Here is an 11,552-nt window from a genome sequence, read left to right as displayed (position 1 = left end):
ACCCTGTTGGGAACTAGCCTGCCGGGAACTGGCCTGCAGCCCAGGCATGTGCCCTGACTGGGAGTTGAACTGTGATCCTCTGGTTCGCAGACCTGCACTCAATCCACTGAGTTACACCAGCCACGGCTGGAGTCTTCTCTTTTAAAAGCCGCGATTCATACCTTTCTTTTGTGAAAAATTCTGTATACTGACACTAGCAAAGTATTGATCACTTTTACCTATATGGCATTCATTTAAAAAAGATGTTAGAGTCTCAGTCTTTGACTTGAATTAAGTCATCTAACTGAACACAGCAAATTAAAAAAAACTGTTTTCAACTGTTTTTGTTTTCTTTATCATAGATATTTTTTAAAACAGCCGTTGTGTTTAATGTTTGCTATATTGGATGACAGAAGTAATGTGTGGTCCCAATGACAAATGCAAAATGTGCAAAGCAGAATATGAGAATCTCTGTTACCTCAATCCAGTCAACAGATTCAACCTGCCAGAGTTTATATGCATAAACAAATGCTTCTTAAAAATGATATTGTACTACAGTTTTTTTATTACCCCATTACAGTTCATTTTTGTACTAGTCCAGATTTTTTCAAGTTGCAAGGTTCGGAAAAGTCCAACTTAAGTCGACCTATACAGAAAAAGTACTTAACTGAAAAAAAATCCAGGACCTGGATGGATAGAGCTTAGATAATGCTATCAGTTCTTGCATTTGCTCTCTCATTGTTTATTCTGCTGTTTCCTGTCTTAGTCCCATTGTCCAACAGACTCTTCCTTCATGGAAAGGTCAGAAAAATGGGAGGAGGGTTTATTTATGCTTAAACCTCCCTGACTACCTTGCACCTAGAGTTATGAATATAAATTCAGTTTTGCCAGTTAGATGCACTTGCCTAAGATTTGGAAGGAGAAAGTGAGTCAGAGACTATCTTTGATGTGGCTTCCAGCTGTCACCACTGGTTAGAAAAATTGTGATTTTCCTGAGATTCCAATGTTCATTTGCCAGCTTCCTAGATGCCTCCAGCTTATTGACCTAATAATTCTTTAGTCCCTGGATACAGCCTCAGTTTTCTGTTGTCTAGATACATGTACCACAATTTGTTTATACATTTACCTATTGAAGGACAATGTTGGTTCCTTCCAAGTTTTGCAATTATGTTATAAACATTTATGTGCGGGGCTTTTTTATGGATGGGGGAGACTTTAAAAAATCTTTTGTGTTTTCACTATACAAATCTAGATTGTTAAAAAAAAAAGAAACCCATATACATACAAATGTTAAAAGCAAAGTTCCTTGGTTTTATATACAGTTCATATTTTCACATTTATTTATACATTTGTTCAAGGTTATTGAGTGCTATTTACTATGTCAAAACACCATGCAAGTCTCTTACTTCCTTACTCAAAAGGTACACACATTTTTGGTATTTAAGAGTCATTTTGCACATATGTCCCTGCTCCCAAATATAGGTATTTTGCTTTTCATCATCTTGTTAAAATACTATCTTAAATGGCCCTCATGTTCACATTCTGCCTGCTAGGATATTTCTACTCACATGTATAAAAAGCATGTTAAACTAACTGGCCATTCTCAACTTTGTGCCCCAGTCTTGTGACTTTGGATTGGATTGCCAAACAATTATTACTGGTGCCAATTCGATGTAAATAGGATTCCCCAATTTGGGGTGCAGAGAAGAAAACTTTATTCATAGCAAACAGTGATACATCATGGGTGTGAAAGCAGCACTGCTGTGGGACAGTTCAGTTATGATGGAGTGTGGTTGTAAAACCCACCTAGTGATGATCTGCTCTACTCTGGCTAGATGTTAGAGTTCTTTGGTGTTTCAGGTCTAGTGGGAGGAAATGCAGTCTTCAGTCTACAGTGGAAAATGTGTTCTTTGTGTGAGGGTTTTGGTTGGATGTAAATTTTTAACTCATTTAGGTAGCCAAAAAGTAGGATTGCTGGATCATTTGGTAAGAGTATGTTTAGTTTGGTAAGAAACTTTGAAACTGTCTTCCAAATCAGTACCATTTTGAGTTCCCACCAGCAATGAAGGAGAGTTTCTGTTCTGTATTCTTGTCAGCATTTGGTGTTATCAGTGATTTAGATTTTTGCCACTGGGTTTAACCAATGAAAATAATATCTCACTGATTTACATTTATATTCTCCCCATCTGTGACTTTTCTTTTCAGAGCAGAGATTTTCAATTTTAATGAAATCTAGCTTATTTTTTTCTTTCATGAATCATGCTTTTAGTGTCATATCTAAAAAGTCATTGCCAAATCAAAGGTCACCTAGATTCTCTCCAATGTTATCTTCTTTATAGGCTTGTGTTTTACATAAGGTGTAAGGTTTGCATGTGAAAGTCCAGTTGTTCCAGGGCCATTTGTTAAAAAGACTATTCTTTTTCTATTAAATTGCCTTTGCTCGTTTGTCAATGATCAGTTGACTATATTTGTGTGGCTCTATTTCTGGTCTCTGTATTTTGTTCCATTGACCTACTTGTCTATTCTTTCACCAGTAACACACAGTCTTGGTAACTGTAGCTGTATAGTAAGTCTTCAAATCAGATAGTGTCAGTCCTATAACAGTATTTTTTTTCTATATTGTGTTGGCTATTTTGGGTCTTTTGCCTTTACAATTAAACTTTAAATTAAATCTGTCAATATTTGTAAAATAAATCCTGGATATTGGTTGGGACTGTATTGAGCCTATTAAATGAAATTGGGAAGAACTGGCATCTTGAACATATTGAGTCTTCCCGTCCATGTACATGGGATATCTCCATCTATTTAAATTAAAAAAATTATTTCCTCAGTTTTATAGTTCTCTTCATATACATCTTGTTAGCTTTACACATAATTTTTCTGGTACTAATGTAAGTGGTATTGGATTTTTAATTTCAAATTCAAATTGTTCATTACTTGCATATAAGATAGCAATTGACTTTGGTATGTTAACTGTTTATATTGCAAACTGGCTATAATTGCTTATTCAACAACTTTTTTATTTGTGATTTTCTACATAGAAAATTGTCACCTGGAAATAGTGCTTTATTTCTTCCTCCCCAACCTATATGCCATTTCACTCACTTTGCTTGTTTTAATTGTATCAGCTGGGACTTCTAGTAATACCATGGAATGCAGTGGTAAGTGGGGAAATCCTTGCCTTGCTCCTGATCTTGGTTGGAAAGCATTAGGGTTCTCACCATTTAGTATATTAGTTGTAGGTTTTTTGTACATGTTCTTTATCAAGTTTTGGAAGTTCCCTTCTATTCCTAGTTTGCTGAGAACTTTAATCATGAATGGATGCTGGATTTTGACAAATGCCTTTACTGCATCTATTGTTAAGATCATATAATTTTTTTCTTTAGTCTGTTGATATGATGGATTGCATTAATTGATTTTTAAATGTTGAAGCAGTCTTTGCATACCCGGAATACTATTTGTTCATGCTATATTTCTTTTAATACATTGTCAAATTTAACTTACTATTTTGTTCAGGATGTTGGTATCTATATTCATGAAAGATAATTGGTGTAGTTTTCCTTTCTTGTAATGTTTGTCTGGTTTTTGTATTGGTGTAATTCTTACATTATTAAATGTGTCAATAGATCAAAGTAAAGTTTTTATTATGATATATTTCAAAGAAATGAGAACAGTACATATAAACTTCATAGCTAGGCTTAAAACACTGTAATATTTTCCAACTTTGATAACTTGAAAAACATACCTGCCCATCCAAATTTATTTGAATCCTATATCTCCTCACCCATCCCTAAATAATTACTATTACAAATATAGTATTTGTTACTTACATTCATGTTTTCATGCTGTTACTTTACACTATACATCTATAAATAATACAAAGAATTGCTGTTACATTTCATGTGAAGAATATTACATAGGCTTTTTTGGCGTTTCTTTGCTCAAAATTAGTTTGGAATTTTTCATGTTGTATCATGTGGTTCTAATTAATTCAATTGCTAAGTTGGGCAAATATATAATCTATTCAGCCTTTCTCCTGTTGGTGGTCAGATTATTGCATCTTTTGGTTACTGTAAAGAACATTCTTGAATACCTATCTGGACAAATTCAAATGCTACATATTGTACCAGAAAATAATTCATGTTGTGTTGTAATTCTCTATGTGCAAGAACAATTTTCTGCAAGGATGAGGGATTTTAGATACATTTTTTAAAAGATTTTATTTATTTATTTAATTTTAGAGAGAGAGGAAGAGAGAGAAAAAGAGTGGGAGAAAAACATCAACATATGAGAGAAATATCGATTGGTTTCTTCTTGCATGCTTCCAACTGATGACCTGGCCTGCAATCCAGGCATGACTGGGATCGAACCAGCAACCTTTTGGTTCATAGGCCACTGCTCAATCCACTGAGATACACCAGCCAAGACTAGATACTTTTATTCAGTAAGATAATATTTTTATCATGAGTTAATTATGAAACAACAAGGTCATGGTCAGCAGGTTATTATACAAAATTTGTGAGCAAATTCAACTTACCATCCCAAATCTAAGTAAATGAAAACATTTTATGCACAAATATTTTTAAAAGTTTACTTTTTTTAAAAAATGTATTTTATCGATTATGCCATTAGTTGTCCTACTTCGCCCCTCCATTCCCCTCCATCCTGCACACCCCTCCCCCACCATCACCCCCTTTAGTTTATGTCCACATGTCTCAAGTTCTTTAGATTCTATATTTCCCATACTATTCTTGCCCTCCCCCCTATTTTCTACCTAGTCTATGCTACTTATTCTCTGTGCCTTCTCCCCTCTTCTACTCCTCCAACTCCCCTGTTGCTAACCCTCCATGTGATCTTCATTTCTATGGTTCTGCTCCTGATCTAGCTGTCCTCTTAGTTTGCTTTTGTTTTAGGTGTGGTTGTTAATAACTGTGAGTTTGCTGTCCTTCCACTGTTCATCTCTTTTATCTTCTTTTTCTTAGATAAGTCACTTTAACATTTCCTATAATAAGGGCTTGGCGATGATGAACTTCTTGAATTTGATCTCATCTGAGAAGCACTTTATCTGTCCATCCATTCTAAATGAAAGCTTTGCTGGACAGATCAATCTTGGATGTAGGTCTTTGGTTTTCATGGCTTGGAATATTTCTTTCCAGCCCCTTCTTGCCTGTAAGGTCTCTTTTGAGAAATCAGCTGACAGTCTGATGGGAACTCCTTTGTAGGTGACTGTGCCCTTATCTCTTGCTGCTTCTAGGATTCTCTCCTTCATTTTAATCTTGGCTTATGTACTTATGATGTGTCTTGGTGTGTTCCTTCTTGGGTTCAACTTCTTTGGGACTCTCTGAGCTTCCTGGATTTCCTGGAAGTCTATTGCCTTTGCCAGATTGGGGAAGTTCTCCTTTATTATTTGTTCAAATAAGTTTTCCACTTGTTCCTCTCACTCTTCCTCTTCTGGTACCCCTATAATTCGGACGTTGGAATGTTTAAAGATGTCCTAAAGGTTCCTAAGCCTCTCCTCATTTCTTTGAATTCTTGTTTCTTCATCCTTTTCTGTTTGGTTATTTTTTTTCTTCCTTCTGGTCCACTCCTTTGATTTGAGTCCCAGTTCCTTTTCCATTACTATTGGTTTCCTGTGCATTTCCATTCATTTCAATTAGTTTCGCCTTCATTTGTTCCTCTAATTTGTGACTAAAATCAACCAGTTCTGCATTTTTTGCTACTAAAACTTGCAGCTGCATTTTTTGGGTGCATTTTTTGCTACTAAAACTTTGTTGTTTTTAAACTGGGTTGAGCGAGGAGGCAGTGTTTCCACCTATGCCTCCATCTTGGCTGGAAGTAACAAAGTTTACTTCTTTATAATCACATGTTGACAGGTAACAACCCCTGGAGGACTGTTAAATATGAACCTAAGAATGTTATATGAATGAGCTTTTGTCCTTCTCAGTAAGCAAATACTTAGCAAGTACATTTAACCTAATTTTATGGTAACTGCCATATAGTCTCTGACTTTTAAAAACATTCTTTCTAATCATATTTGCATTCCCCAAAGTAGTTAAAAAATCCTCAACAGAGGATATGTTTATTGATTTTAGAGAGAGGGAGAAGGAGAGGGAGAGAAACATGATATGTGAAAGAAAAATCAATTGCTTACTGTACGTGGCCTAACCAGGGATTGAACCCACAATGTAGGTATGTGTCCTAACCAGGAATTATGCCTGCAACTTTTTGGTGTATGGGACAATGCTCTAAAATACTGAGCACACTGCCAGGCCTCAAAGTACTTTTGACAGTCTTAGACTGCTTTCTCATTCTATGCTATTATAACAAGTGGCTAATGTTTCCAGCTACCATTTGAAACAAGTTTAAATTATATTAATTGGGGTTTATAATAATTCTACAATAAACCCCATATTGTGGGGTTTATTCCACAATATTTAGACACGAATTTCCTGGGTTTCAGGATTTTGAGAATCTTAATTTTTCACTGTATTGACAAATGCTGTCTAGAGTGGTTCTACCAGTTTATACTCACGTGAGCTTCTATGCAGTGTAGGATGCCCCACATACTCACCAACACTTTGTATTTTCAGACCTTAAAAGTTTCATCAATCTAATGTGATGTGAAGTCACTCTGATGTCAGTTTTGATTATTAGAAATTCATATGGTTATTGTCCATCTAGGTTTTCTTTTATATAATTGTCTTTTTTGGCTGACAAACAGCCATGGGGCTGTTTGCCTTTCAAAACTGATTTGTAGATGTTCTTTACATGTTCTGGATAAGAATAATTAGTTCCATGGGTTGTTAAATAGCCTATCCTTAATGGTGCCATTTGTTGTGTTTTAATAATCAAATCTGTCCATCTTTTATGTGCTCTTTTCTTAAAGATTTTTTTAAAATTTACTTATCTTTAGAGGGGAAGGGAAGGAGAGAGGGAGAGAAATATCAATGTATGGTTGCTTCTGGTGCACCCCTTGCTGGGAACTGGCCCCTGCTGGGAACTGGCCAGCAACCCATGAATGTGCCCTGACTGGGAATTGAACTGCGATCGTCTGGTTCACAGGCCCACGCTCAATCCACTGAGCTACACCAGCCAGGGCCTATGTGCTCTTTAAAAAAAAATGAATTTATTGGTGTTACATTTGCTAATATTATATGTTAAAGGGGTACAGTTCTATAATATTGTATGTTTACCACTCTAAGTCACATTTCTTTCCATCACTGTTTATCCCCTTTTACCCTCTCCTACCTCCCCCACCACAATTTCCCTCTGGTAATGACTGTACTTTCGTATGTCTAAGAGGTTTTTTTTCTCCTTAATCCCTTTACTTGTTTTACCCCTCCCATCGCCCCTCAAAAGACAGCTGTCTGTTCTCTGTATCTGAGTCTTTCCTATTTTGTTAGTTCGTTTTGTTCATTAGATTCCACATATAAGTGAAACCATAAAATGTTTGTTGTTTTCTGACTGGCTTATTACACTTAGCATAATGCTCTCTGGGTCCATCCACGCTGTTGCAAAAGGTGAGATTTCCTTTCCTTTTTTTTTTTTAACAGCCGAGTAGTATTCCATTGTGTAAATGTACCACAGTTTTTCTTATCCGCTCATATACTGATGGGCACTTGGGCTGCCTCCAAATCTTGGCTATTGTAAAGAAGGCTGCAATGAACATGGGAGTGCATATATTCTTCTGAATTAGTGTTTTGGGATTCTTTGGATACATTCTCAAAAGTATCACTAGGTGTAAGGCAGTTCCATTTTTAATTTTTTAATGTAACTGCATACTGCTTTCAACAGTGGCTGCACCAACGTACATTCCCACCAGAAGTGCATAAGGGTTCCCTTTTCTCTACATCTTTGCCAATGCTTGTTTTATGTTGATTTATTGGTGATAGGCATTGAACAGTGTGAGGTGATATCTCATTGTATTAATTTACATTTCTCCAATGACTAATAAAGTCAAACATCTTTTCATACGTTTATTGGCCATCTGTATGTTCTCTTTGGAGAAGTGTCTATTCAGGTCCTTCATCCATTATTTAATTGGATTGTTCCTTGGTGTTAAGTTTTATAAGTTCTTTAGAACTTTCGGATATTAATGCCCTATTAGATGTATCATTGGTGAATATGTTCTCCCATTCAATGGTTTAAAATATCTTTTCATTTTATAGATGGTTTCCTCTCTTGTGTAAAAACTTTTTAGTTGGTTGTAGCCCCATGTGCTTATTTTTTACTTTGTTTCTGTTGGGCAAGAAGATATATCAGAAAAAAATATTGTTACAAGAAATGTTCAAAACTTTTCTATGTTTTCTTCTGGAATTTTTATGGTTTGGAATCTAACATGTAAATCTTTAATCCATTTTGAGTTTATTCTTGGGTGTGCTGTAAGAAGATGGTCCAGTTTTTTTTTTTGCTTGTATTTGTCCACTTTTCCTGGTATCATTTATTGCATGTTATCTTTATAGCATGATATGTTGTTGCCTCCTTTGTCAAATATTAATTGACCATAAAGGTGTGTGTTTGTTTCTGGGCTTTCTGTTCTGTTCCATTGATCTATATGTCTGTTTTTATGTCTATACCACGCTGTTTTGATTGTTATGGCCTTGTAGTATATTTTGATATCAGGTAGCATGATTCTTACAACTTTGTTTTTTTTTCTTAAGACTACTGTGGCTATTTGGGGTGTTTTTGTGGTTCCATATAAATTTTTGCAATATTTGTGCTAGTTCTGTGAAATAGGCCATTGGTATCATGATAATGAATTGTGTTCAAGCTATATATTGCTTTGGTTAGTATGAACATTTTATTGCTTCCTATCCATGAACATGGTAGATGCTTCCACTTAATTTGTATCTTAATCAACTTCTTTTAGTTGTATAATTTTCTAAGTACAGGTCTTTTACATCCTTGGTTAGGTTTATTCCAAGGAATTTTATTTTTTGATGCAATTGTAAATGGGACTGTTTTCTTAGTTTCTATCTCAGATAGTTTACTATTGGTGTATAGAAATGCAACTGATTTCTGGATATTTTATCCTATACTTTACTTAATTCATCTATCAGTTTTACTAGTTTTTTTCTTCTGTGTGGAATCTTTAGGTTCTCTATGTACAGTATCATGCCATCTGCAAATAATTAGTTTTACTTTATTTCAGTTTGAGATTATTTACTTTTTGTTCCCCATTTGGATTCCTTTTATTTCTTCTTCTCTGATTGCTGTGTCTAGGACTTTCAGTACTATGTTGAATAAGGGTGGTGAAAGTGGGTATCCTTAGCTTGTTCCTGATCTTGAAGGAAACTTAAATGCTTTTTGTATCTTGTATAAAAAATTCTTGCCTATTACAAATTCATAATATACACTGCCAATATATATATTTTTTTGGTTTTACTTTTCACATTCAGGCCTTTATGTGTGAATTTGCTTCTTAAGTCTCTATTTTTGTTTCATTAGTTTGTTTATTCTGCACCAGTCATTAGTTTCATATAATAGAGCAAGCCTGGTTCCACTTTTCTTGGACTTTTATGACCAATCTTGACTCTTCTATATAAATATTGGAATCATTTTGCAAGATCCACAAAAAATTTGATATTTTGGAATTGGATTGACTTTACAGATTCAGAGAATGGACATATGTGCAATGCTGATCTTTCCACCAATAAATATCTCCACCTTTGTCATGATTTTTTTTAAAGTAATTTAAATGCTTTATAATTTCATGTTGTTCTAACCCTTACTTCCACGTGCCAAGATTTATTGCAGCTTACTCTGGAAGGTGGGAAATTTTATTCCATTTTTTGGCTGGTGTGTAGGAATACTGTAACTGGATAGTTTGTTCCAAAATAGTTCAAAAAAGTTTGCCTCTATGGGAGCTGTACATAGACAATATTATCTGCAAGTAAGGCCAGTTTAATCTCCCTTTACAACTATGATTTCTTCTTTTCCTTCTTCTCAAAGGTTTCTGTGTATCCAATTTTAAATAACTTTTTCTTCATGTACTGAGTTATTACAGCCTCTGTCCTTCAACCAATTAATAAGGTGCATTACAGAACTACATTTCCAATTTTTGAATCACCATTGTAATCTTGATAAACCCTATTGGTTCTTTTTGTTTGTAACTGCTGAACTGTGATCTTATTTAGGATTTTTAGCAACCATGTTCATAAGTAGAATGATCTACAATGTCCATTTACAGAATCCTTAGCCAGGTTTGAGATTAAGTTAATACTGTAAGTGTAAGATGTGGTAGATACTTTTTCTTTTCTTTTTACTAAAACGTTTTGTAACACAGGTAGTATGTATTCCATGGTGGCTTGGTAAATCTGGTGTCATTTGTGGGGACAAAACATATATTAATATCTGTAATGGTTATTAGTTTGTTCTTTCTGTTCTTTATAAGGTGTAATATTTTCTAAAATATTACTCATTTCATCTGTTTTCAAATCCTTTGTCATAGAATCAGTCATCCTATGTTTGTGTGACTTTCAAAGGCTTTATTAGTGTAATATAATTTCTTCATCTTGGTACTCAGTATACCAGGAAAATCAGTCATCATTTGTCATCTGGGTCCAATGGACCTTTTTGATTTTTAAAAATATTTTGTTATTTAGTGAAAATGTAGTGAATAAAGAAATAAACAACTTCATTAGACATTTCAATAATGTAAACATAGAAAACCCAAATGTTTATTCAATATATATTTTTCTGGTTTTGAAGATATTTAACACACAAGATGGGTAACATCCCTTAAACATAAGTAGGTATTCAATGATCATGAACTTAGAATACATTCACCTTATGAATTTTGATTCAACTTTAAATGTATCTTTAATGGGTTCTCTTTTATTATCACTTCGGTTCTTTTTCCACTTGCATCTTCAAAATGTAATGCATTCAAGAACCCTGATGTTACATTTTTGTTGAAGAGAGGATGGACATGCTTTTGCTTCACAACTGGCAAAACATTTTCACTTTCTGATTTCCAAACATCAAGTAGAATAGTAAATCCAACTGATATTTCACTCTTACATCATCTATTTACTTTCAGTTATCTTTGAATATACACACCTTCCTTTAGTATTATCTAACAAACACTATCATGTAAATTATGAACAAACATAAAATATGTTGTTGCAAAGTATTGTGTGATGAAGTCCTGTCTTTTGGATGACTGACTGACTAAGAGTATTTCCTTCTTTACTTAGAAATATATTGTTTGCTCCCTGGCAAGGTACCTTAGCTGGTTAAGCATTGCGCAGATACACCAAGATTGAGGATTCAATTCCTGGTCAGGGAACATACAAGAATCAATGAATCTATAAATAAGTAGAGCAACAAATCAATGTTTCTCTCTCCTTCCCTCTCTAAAATCAACCAATACAAAATATTTATAGAAAGAAACATATTTTCACTCACTGAGTTTTGAGTTTGAGAATTTTTTTTTGTCTGAGATTTTACTTATGAGTACAGAGTGCTGGTCTATTTAATAATCATGAAACATCTGCTAATTTTGGCATGATAGGTGAAAAATGAAAAAAAAAAACAAAAACCAAAGCTAAATGCCTAGGTGTACTCAAACG

The sequence above is a fragment of the Artibeus jamaicensis genome, unplaced genomic scaffold (assembly GCF_021234435.1).
Source record: "Artibeus jamaicensis isolate MK-2021 breed Jamaican fruit bat unplaced genomic scaffold, CSHL_Jam_final contig_311, whole genome shotgun sequence".
NCBI classification, from domain to species: domain Eukaryota; kingdom Metazoa; phylum Chordata; class Mammalia; order Chiroptera; family Phyllostomidae; genus Artibeus; species Artibeus jamaicensis.
This window is presented reverse-complemented; position numbering follows the sequence as displayed.